We start from the raw sequence: 11,385 nt of genomic DNA on the forward strand, positions 1-11,385 counted from the left end.
AAAAGGGAGGCAGGGAGGAGGCGGAAATTTTTTTTTCAATAAATAAAATAAATAAAAACCAATAAATATACATTTGTATCAGTAGATATGTATTTAGGACATAAATATCTCAAAGTTCCTTCAGAGTATTTCAAACATCATTTATCCAGTTTTATGAGACTATTCAATTATTGGAAAATACTGACTATTTTTATATTCGAATTTCCAAATTCTTTGGGAATATTTTAACTATGTCAATAGAAAAATAAATTGATTTATAGAAACATTCTGCATTTATGATAATTTTATTCCACATTAAAACTTAAGATTTTATTACTTACCTTAAAATTACTCAAATATCAGAAGGGTGAAAACTTAGATATTAATGTTTAGCTTCACGTGAGAATAGGATCTAATGAGTACCATTACCTTCGTCGTTTTTCACCAGAGGGAAACATTTGCCGTAAAGATAGCTTCATTAAAACAGCAATGTAGATGATCCTCAATGAAAACAGAAATGACATTTTTCATATAAAGCTCCTTAATAACTTTTGTTTCCTGGTGACAATCAGTTTATTATTCGTTTCTTGGAATCAAAAATAACTGAAGAAATTTCTCTCTGTGGAAAACAATATTTATACCTACTTATTTTGAAAAGTGACCTTTCTCATCAAGAAATTTGCTCCAGTCTCACTGTAAGATCAAATTCATAATTTAATCACTGCATGAACTTACTTATGAATGCTAGAAGAATTACAGTGATTTGACACTAAGTTATCATCAGATATAGATCATGCTCATGAAAGCACCTGCTCTATAAATAGGTCAACATCAGAGCTCTAACTATTTTTATCTTTTTAAATAATTTTGAAGTTTTTTTTCAAGTTTTACCAACTTGAAAAATTTTAAAATGTGAATATGCAATTTGCTAATTATGAAACTGATAGTCATCTCAAAATTACTATTTTTAAAGTGTTTATTTCTGAGCATTTCTATTCCTTGCTTCCGTAATAACAGGAATTAATGAGCATGAACAAGTAATCAAACATTACTGTGTTAAAGCATAAAGTGGAACATTGTGTCTCCTGCCATACATTTTCCTGTCCATATGGTGGAGGTACAATATTGGCACTGAAGCCTGAAAGTCCATCTGGACTAATGCTAATTTTTCTGAATAAGGCAAAGCTTTCTAAATCAAACCATCTGTTTGTATGCCTTAAAAGGACCTGTAAATAAAATCAAGCAATATGCACATGTGAGAAGAGAGAGCAGGGTGAGCTTGACACTCATTACCCCAATATAAAGCCAATTTGAACACATATTGACATTGCTGAATGCAGTACTTTTTCTGCTCTCAACTAATAAATGTTACTTAGGGTCTATAAAGACAACTTATTCACATATTAGTTATCAAGACTCAAAGCTCGTAAAACTAACAAGACCAAGGCATTTGTCAGTCAAGCCAGCTACTCTATTTTGAACGCTACCAGAAAAATGGTACCTTCTTTTGTTGTTGTTGTTGTTGCTTCATTTTTAAAAAACTTCCAGAAAAATTTATCAGGATAAGAATCAAACAACAAAATGTAAGGGATAAATGTATCCCTTACATTTTGTTGTTTGAATAGATTACCTTGTGAAAAGATGTAGGAAGAGAGTTTTAGAAATTGTCATATTTACCTAGTATGAAGACATCTAATATATTGTAATTGTGAGAATTCTAACACGGCTCCCATGTGGTCACTTATGGGAACTAGGTATTAATCCTGTTAATTACTTTCACTTCACATGGCTAAAGTGGCTTTTCCCAATATTCAATGCAAAACTGACCTTAAATAGTCAGCTTTTTAGATGTTTTTAGGTGTCATATTGTAAGGTCCCATCTCTGTGGGATCTAGAAATAACAGCAACTGGTCAAAAGGTATCAAAAGAAAGACCTCAATCTAATCAATAAATAGAAAATTTAGACATGCAATTCAGAATCCATAGCAGACATAAACACTTATGGTCTGCTGATTAAAAGCTGAGCAAGGGAACTATTTGTATCATGCTTGAGTACACAAAAACTGTGAAATCCCTCCATGTTAAGACTGCTATTTTTGACAATTTGGTAGAAAGTAATTGAGAACTTGTGCAGTCATTTTTATATGGTTTTCTGTGTTTTGTTCCCGAGACTTCTAGTAAATATTTGACTGTGTTGTCACATAATATATTCTTTCATATTAGAAAAAATAACAAGTTTTGTCATGTGCAAAGCAAAGGTTTGAATTAGACACAACTGTATCATGAGACTGAACAAAATAAAATAATAAATATTTCTCATTTTCTTTCTTGTGTAACTAGTTGAGAAGAGAGTCTGTGGGAGGTGAGAGAAGAGGAAATACGACAATCAACATAGGCAAAGAAGATTGTGACTGTGTGTGTGACAGTTTCAAATGAAATACATAATGTTACAGAATGAATATATACTAACAAGAATTACCAAAAAGAAGAGCCAGCAAAGATTAGAGATTTGTCAATTTGGCTTGATTTTAGTAACAGAGAGAAATAAAATTCACATGGAAAGACTTCTTAGTATTTCAAAAATGCATATATTTTGAATTATTATGGACAAAGATTTGATTGTAGAATTGAATGATTAATTTTACTATACTTTTAGAAACAGTAGAAATAAAACAAAGTACAAATTGTAATACATGTCTCTCTTTTACTCTAACATCAATGCAATGTTAGAGCATATCATGTTATATATTATGGAAGTGGATGGACTTCAAATATACCATAATTTTGGATTTGAACATAAACTGAGAACACTAAACTACTCCTCTAGAAATACATCATTGACCTAAAGCTGTATCTGCAGCATCAATAAGCATATGTGTGTGTATAATATGCACTTTAAATCATGTGAAATAATCAGTCTGATATCTAAGTAGGTATATGTATAATAACTACTGCCAATCATGGTGTTAAAGCATAAATAGAATTTCATACTATTTGTCAAACCTCAAAACAAACATAATTGGTTAATTTTCAGGTTTTGTATATTTATTTGTAGAAATATATCACCAATTAACATATTAACTTCTGCAAATAATTTATTTGTTCATACTTATTATACTATAATATTAATAATCAATGCTTGTGTAGTAGTACATATAATTACAGAATTATAGCACTAGGACATGAGAAGCAAGAAGAATCAAAAGTTCAAGGACAACTTTCAGCTCCATGATGAACTTAAACTCAAGTGAGTTTAAGGCCATGATAATCTATATGAAAATCTATATGAAAAGCATAAATATATTTTAAAAAATGATGATACTGATGATGTTCCTAGACAATTGGATTCTTCATTGCATTGCATTCTCTTGACTCCAAATGCTATGTCTCCCTTTTTAATTAACTCTATCTTTTCCAACTTAGCATTTTATTCAAGACATCTCTATTTTGGGGAATAGTTTTCTTCATCCATTTGGGAAAAAGAGTTGTGGGTCTTTAAGAAGTAAAAACTAAGAGATAAATTACTTCATGGATAGAATCAGCAGATGACTTTTGTAGTACAATATGAAATGGAGAAAAAAATCCTATTCTTCTACTACAAATGAATATTAGAATCAGACATGAGCATGCATGAGGCATCTTCACCTGTCCCACTAGTCTAAACTCTACAAACCAAGCAACAATTTCATGAGATAGTTAAGAAGAGAAACTCTCAGTATAAGTATTTTTTATATCAGGATAAGGATAATTAAATGAATATGTATCACCAAAGAATCTATTCTCTCAATAAGGCAAAAGGCTTGTAAGCCACCAGGGTGCTGAATTGTAGAAAGCGAATTTGATTAAAGGTGATGAGAGAGTAAAAAGGTAATGTCAGTGACTCTGAACAAATTACCTCACTCTAAGTGATTTAGCGAATTGCTACACTATTAATTTCAATTTGTGTAGGAAACAAAGGTGAATTCTAAGGGTAAATAAATGTCAGAGTTTTGCAGACCCGTGTGCCTGGGCAGTTTGTACAATGCTGTAGCTCACAAACAGCCTACCTTAACTACAGCAGGCAGAGACAGCAAGTGCGCACTGCATATAGTCTTCTCAGGTAGTCATGGCTGTGCGCATTCTTATGTTTTAAAGACAGTAAATCATCCTTCATTTTATACAAGTAGACTCTGTGGCAAATATTAGTAATATAATTTTTGGACGTGCTCTTTGACCATAGGTCTACTGACCAGCTCTTGTGACATAAAGGCAGACAGGAGACAGACAGACAGACAGACAGACAGACAGACAGACAGACACACACACACACACACACCAATGCATGGTCTATGAAGAAAAAAGAGTGATTATATTTCATATAGCTAACCCAAGGATAATTGAGCCCTAAGCCCTATCTGTTTTATTTATTAAAAAGCTAGTCAGCCTCCTGTATGTATGGTGAACATGAGCGACCCAAGAGAATGTTAATGAGGGGTGATATATATTTTCTTTTTGGATGTGGAAATACTGTGGGAAAGTGTTTTAATTCGATGACTCCTTTGTCAACCTGTAAAATGGGAGACCTTATAAGGTATTTTAATAATTCCCAAGAGAGGCCTAGGTAAGCTGCCTACAGACCTTCCCTATTCTCTGTTTCACCAAACCCAGTACTAGTAACCGACCGGCACAGTACTAGTTACCGATCGGTAACCACCAGGACACTACTAGTTAGCGACTGGTAACCACTGGGACAGTACTAGTTACAGACTGGTAACCACCGGGATACTACTAGTTACCGACTGGTAACAACTTGGACACTACTAGTTACTGATGTAACCACTGGGACAGTACTAGTTACAGACTGGTAACCAGTACTAGTTACAGACTGGCAACCACCGGCACAGTACTAGTTACCGATCGGTAACCACCGGAACACTACTGGTTACAGACTGATAACCAGTACAAGTTACTGAATGGCAACCACTGGTAACCACTGTAAATGAAAGAAGAGAACGTTTGTAACAGCCATGAACACATTGACACAGAATACATTTTTCAGAAGAGAAGATAGATAATATAGGCACTAAGAGCAACAAGTAATAAATGGGACTCCATGAAACTAAAAAGCTCTGTTGTAAAAGGACACCATCAATCATATAAAGAGGCAGTCTAAACAATGGGAAAAGATTTTTTACCTTCTTCACTTCTGACAGAGGTCTAATATCCAAAATGTATGCACAACACAAGAAATTAGATACCAAAAAAATCTAACGATCCAATTAAAAATGGGGTACAGCTGAAAACAGGTAATTTTCAATACAGTAATCTCAAATAGCTGAGAAACACTAAGAAATGTTCAATAATTTTAGCCATCAGGGAAATGCAAATCAAAACAACTTTTAAATTCTCTCTTATACCTGTCAGAATGGCTAAGATCAATAACACAAGTGATGACTCATGAGTGAGGATGTGGAGCCAGTAACACTCCTCCATTTCCTGTGGGAGTGAAAACTAAATGGCCACTGTGGAAATCAATATGGCACTTCCTCAGAAAATTTGGAATCAATATAACTCAAGACCCATCTATATCACTCTTGGGCATATACCCAAAGGAAACTTCATTTGATCACAAAAATACTTGTTCAACTAAGTTCAGAGCAGCTGAATTATTCAGTGATGTAACAAGAATAACATCATAAGATAGTCAAATTTAAGCATCTTTAAAAACATCTTGAGTGAGGTAACGCAGTCCTTGAAAGACAAATATGATATGTACTCACAAGTGGAAAAACTATTTTTTTTTTTTTTTTTTTTTTTTTTTTTTTTAGTTTTTCAAGACAGGATTTCTCTGTAGCTTTGGAGCCTGTCCTGGCACTAGCTCTTGTAGACCAGGCTGGCCTTGAACTCAGAGATCCGCCTGCCTCTACCTCCCAAGTGGAATAACTATTAAGTAAATGTTATTCAAGCTATAATCCATAGACTTGGAGAGGTTAGGATAAGAGGAGTCCTGTAGGGAGGACACAGAACTCCCTGGGAAGGGGAAATGGAATAGATTCTTGAATGTTTCTTGTTCCAAATAATGTTTCCACTGACTCAATAAGCCCAATTAAGTCAAATTACAATTGTAGCAACAGATTTATTAAGAGAAAAGTGTCTCCCAGGAGAGTAACTGGTCTCAGAAAACTAACCAAAGATGCTGACCTCCAATCCCGAGGCAGAGAAGAAAGGTTTTATAGATTGTAGGTGAGCGGTGATGACCTGCCTGCCATAATCTGGGTTAGTGCTTATGTATAGTCAAAAATTTTCTGGGGCTGGAGAGATGGCTCAGTGGTTAAGAGCACTCACTGCTCTTCCAGAGGTCCTGAGTTCAATTCCCAGCAACCACATGGTGGCTCACAACCATCTGTACTGAGATCTGGTGCCCTCTTCTGGCGTGCGGGCATACATGGAGGCAGAATGTTGTATACATAATAAAGAAATAAATCTTAAAAAAAAATTCTGGAATAAATGAGGGTGACTCTAATGAAGACTCCTAACAATGAAGGATACAAAGTCTGAACTGGCCGTTCGTAGCCAGGCAAAGCTTCCAGTGGTGGGACTGGGTTGTGTTCAGTTGAGTTGTTGACCAATGAGGTCCTTTTGAGATCCCTGAACAACCCAGACTGATACGAGGACTTTAGTTCACTCTTTAAAAACTAATAATTGGATCCCATAGCTGGGAACAACTTTTAAAAGCACATGAATCATAGAGAGGTCAAGCTGGTTTGGGCTTGGACCCTCCCCTCTATGCTCTATTTTCTTTGGGGCATGAAGGTACTCTGTATCCTATGCCAAGATGAACACAGACAGCATCCCATCCAGAAAATATCCCACCTACAATTTGCTGTTCAGATGTGCTGGGGTGATGGTGGAGCAGAACTTGAAGGAGGGGCCAACCAATGTTTGGTGTAACTTGAAGCCCAAGTCATGAATGGGAGGTTATGACTCCACTGAATGGCCCAAACTTGGAGGCTGGATAACCTAGAGACCTAGGGTAAAGCTAAACCCAACTGGCCAAAGGGAGATAGGGAATAGGGAGACTGAAACAAAGAGAGAGGGAGAGGGAGAGAGAAGATCTTCCTAAAAGAAGGAAGATATATCTCTTCTAAAGGAGGAATTCAGAAGAGCCATGTATAAAGTCTTTTTACCATTCCACCCCTCTTTTCTTCTTATTTACTTAAAGAGAAAGAAGAGGGGTAGAATAATGAGGGCAAGGCAGGCATTTTATAGTCAAGATCTCTTCCGACCATTGAAGCTAAACATACTGTTTGCTTAAGACTTCTAGAAGGTCAGAGAGTTTAAATATTAGCTGAATGAATCATACATGGGGAAACTGTGTTCTGACTAAAATGCCACTTCTAAAACAAAAATTCAATACAATGCAATTTAAAGTAATGATGGAAGAAAACAAAATCATTTCAAACTGAAACTCTGCCATATTTTACCGATTAAAACAGAACACAAGGTCACTCATGAGCTTGTTGCTTTTGTAAAGAACTTTTAGCTATAAATACCCACTGTGTTAAATGATTCAGATATCTGACTATTAAAGACCATTGTATGTTGACCCTGGTCAGGCAGAACAGTAACATGAGCCCTCAGCAGGTCACAAAAGAGGAATGCATAGATTCTTCCTGTTGTCTGAAATTCTGTTACTTGAAGATAAAAAAGATGTAAAGGAAATGCAAAATTGAATTTAAAAACTAAATGAACATTAATAAATTTTTCAAATAAGCATGGAAAATAAACATGTGAACAGATAAATAACTGAAAAAATAACAGTTTCTAATCATTCTTTTAAAATAAAATTTAAGCTATTTGCTTAGTGTTCATGAAGTTTACATGAAAATATTAATATTTTGGTGGATTTAGTAGATGAATTGACAGTTTATGACTAAAAGAATATTTTCAAGCAACTCCATAAACTTTATTAAGTCAAAAATCTGCATTTAAACTCTTACATTTATAACATAACATCACTCTTCAATCGAAGACATTGGACTATTTTCTCCTCTTATATGTTTACATTACTTTGTTCAGTTATTCCTACACATGAGTTCAGAAAATCCAGTTTTGTTAAAATGTCTTAATTATATTTTTTTCTGTCAAGGTACAAAGCCTTGAAGCACATTATTTTAATTTCCCTTCATGTTTTGTTAATGTATTTGCTTTTGCTGTTGAGCAGTAAAGATTTGGTGTCTCTTGCCTCAGTTTGTTACTAGTACAAGCACATCCTTGCTTCAGTAATGACAGTTTCATGTATACTTGCTAAAGTTCAGAGATGAATCTCTTTAAAACTTATGTACCTTGTTTTGCATCTCTTAATGTTTTTAAAACAAACAAACAAACAAAAATTCTCAGATAAACCAAAAAGGCAATTAGATTTAGATTCCTTATTGAAAAAAGCATAGATGTTTTAGCAGTCAGTCATGTGTGTCTTGCTTTGTAAGATAAATAAAAAGATGCCATAATCAGATAAAGTAAAAATCAGACTCCCAAGTATTGCTTCTAATATTTTCTGAGATTTTCAGAGTTGAAGCATCCAGTTACTCATTACAGACCTGATATCACACAGTAAACAGAAGTGTACAGCAAATCTTTTTTAGCTTAAAGTGGTAAATCTTCTGTTAAAGAATTGATGTTGGACATATAATAATAATGAAAATCAAGAATTATGACCCAAAGGAATTATCTATTGATATTTTTGTCAAAAGCTTCCATAATATGCAAAGTTTTTAGCTAATTTAATATATGAAGCAAAATATATGCACATTTATATCAATATCAAACAGTAATAGTTCAATAATAAGAATGAATGCATATGTACATATGTGTTGTTAGCTATGGCTTAGTAAAAAGAGTGTCAGCGGAATGGTGTTTAAAGTTGTCCATTTAAATCCAATGTGATATTAAACACAGAACATAATTGATCTGAATGTCAGATACAATTTACAAAGCGAAGAATCACAACCCTTTAGATTTCATTTTAAATGAAGGTAAAGTTAAAAGAAATAACACAATGAAAATTAAGAATGAAACTTATTATTTTTCCCCTGAGTATTCCTTTTGCCTTTATCATTTTCTGGTTTGATGGTTGTTTATTTAACCAAGAGTACAAGTTGGGGAGTATTTAATGATTTCATAAACCTACAGTTGCATATTATATTTTATTTTGTTGTTTCAGAGATGAAACTTAGGGCCTCAAACACAATCCAAAAGTTATCTGCCACTAATCTCTGCCACCCAGTCCCCTGTCCTTTAGGGTGTAATTTGCTTTTTTATTGTTGTTGTTTGTTTATATTTATCACTGTACTTGATGCAAGAGATTATTCATGTCAGATAAAGCTATATTAGCATTCCTATTGAAGAATGGACACACATACACACACACAAAGGAAGACTGAAATCAAAGGGCTGGTAAGGCAGCTGTCAGTAAAATGCTTGCCACAAAAATATGAGGACCTGAGTTTGGTGGCAAACTCACATGTTAAAATCTAGGCTTGAGGAAACACACTTGTAATCTCAATGATTGGGTAGTGCAGGCACATCCCTGAACTCACTGGCCAGATGGTCTAGCAGCATTGGCAAACCCAGGTCACAATGGGAGACCTTACTCTAAATGATGAAACTTTCCTAGGGAAAAATACCCCAGTCTGACCTGTGGCGCTCTCTCTCTCTCTCTCTCTCTCTCTCTCTCTCTCTCTCTCTCTCTCTCTCTCTCTCTCTTTTATACACACACACACACTCTACATATAAAAATACTATACACATAAAAGAGTATAATTTAAAAAGTCGTCAATAAGTTATTTCAATCAGACTATCTTTACGGCTATACTTCAGGTAATACTAAACTTTAATTATTTTAGTAATATACTAACTATATACTCAACCTCACTTTTACAGTTGAAGGTTAGAATTTGTAATGTTGGGAATTTGGGTTTAGACCTGCTATATTGTCTTCCTGGTAGAGTCTATTTCTTTCACCCTAAATAGAGAAACAACAATAAACCAAAGAAATTATGTCATCTGAGTCTGATTTGGTAACGGGCGAATTTCTTGAGAGTGCCCTACAGGATCATGGGTAATGGGTTATTTACACTAAGCTGGATGACTTGAGCAATTGAATCATCATACTGCTGTCCAGCATAGAGCGAATATATGAAGCTGCATTTCTGGAGACCCTGTGTGAATTTCAGACAGCTATACACATGGAACACACACACCCACCAATTGTTTTCCACATAAATATCTTTAGTAAAAGGTATTGTCAACTTATTGTGCTTTCTGAGCCTTCTGTGCCTCCTTGCTAACTCCATGAATTTCACTCTGGATTAAAAAAAAAAAAAGTACAACCACATCAGAGACCAAAATATTGAAATTTTTCTGGTCTTATCTATGTTGAAATGAAGTAAAGCCAAACATAATGACATATGGCTGTAAACCTTCAGTGACTGAGAGTGAAAATCATAAGCTCAAGACTGACATTGGCTACATTTAGATATTGTCTCAAAAACAAGAAAGAAAGAAGGATAGGGAGAGGCAAGGCAAAGCGAGAGGGCTTCAGTCTATGTGAAGACTTGTGCATCTCTTTCACAATGCTGCAGTGCAGTTCTGACATGTAGATCATAATAACCTATCTTCTTCCACTGATTAAACACAAAGTGGTAAAACATGAGGTCACCTTTTACTTTAGCGCTAACATAATCCAATCTCTGTCATAAAGGCACAGGGATAGCTCTCATATGTACATACATGTATAAAAGATTACATATATTATATAAACCCAAAGTTTGCATAAACACACACCTATGTGAATATAAATCTTGAGTGAAGAAACATTGTTGTCTATCTTCCAAATGGTGTGGCTATGAGCTCTTGGACCAGAGTAACCGTATGACTCATTGAGGCACGAAGGCTACTGCACCACATACCTCCTTTATCATCCTGACACAAAGCATAATTTTTCCAAATACAATTTTCTGAATACGTTTGGATTTTCTATGTACTCAGCACTTGTGACTAAGGATAATTTAGATGAGACTTAAAGTCCTTGTCGAATACTGGCACAAACAGAATGTAACTAGAAAGTGATATTACAATTAATTTAATCAAACACATTAGATAATAACTAATAGAAAAAATAGGAATTAATGTCATTTCTCAAAAATCTACTGGGGCTGGAGAGATGGCTCAGAGGTTAAGAGCATTGCCTGCTCTACCAAAGGTCCTGAGTTCAATTCCCAGCAACCACATGGTGGCTCACAACCATCTGTAATGGGGCCTGGTGCCCTCTTCTGGCCTGACAGACAGAATATCGTATACCTAATAAATAAATAAATATTTAAAAAAATCTACAAAAGCCCTGCAGTAAGAGACTAATTACAGCTG

This window comes from Alexandromys fortis, unplaced genomic scaffold (genome assembly GCF_014885135.2).
Source record: "Alexandromys fortis isolate MF-2015 unplaced genomic scaffold, M_Fortis_MF-2015_v1.1 scaffold_34, whole genome shotgun sequence".
Lineage (NCBI taxonomy): Eukaryota > Metazoa > Chordata > Mammalia > Rodentia > Cricetidae > Alexandromys > Alexandromys fortis.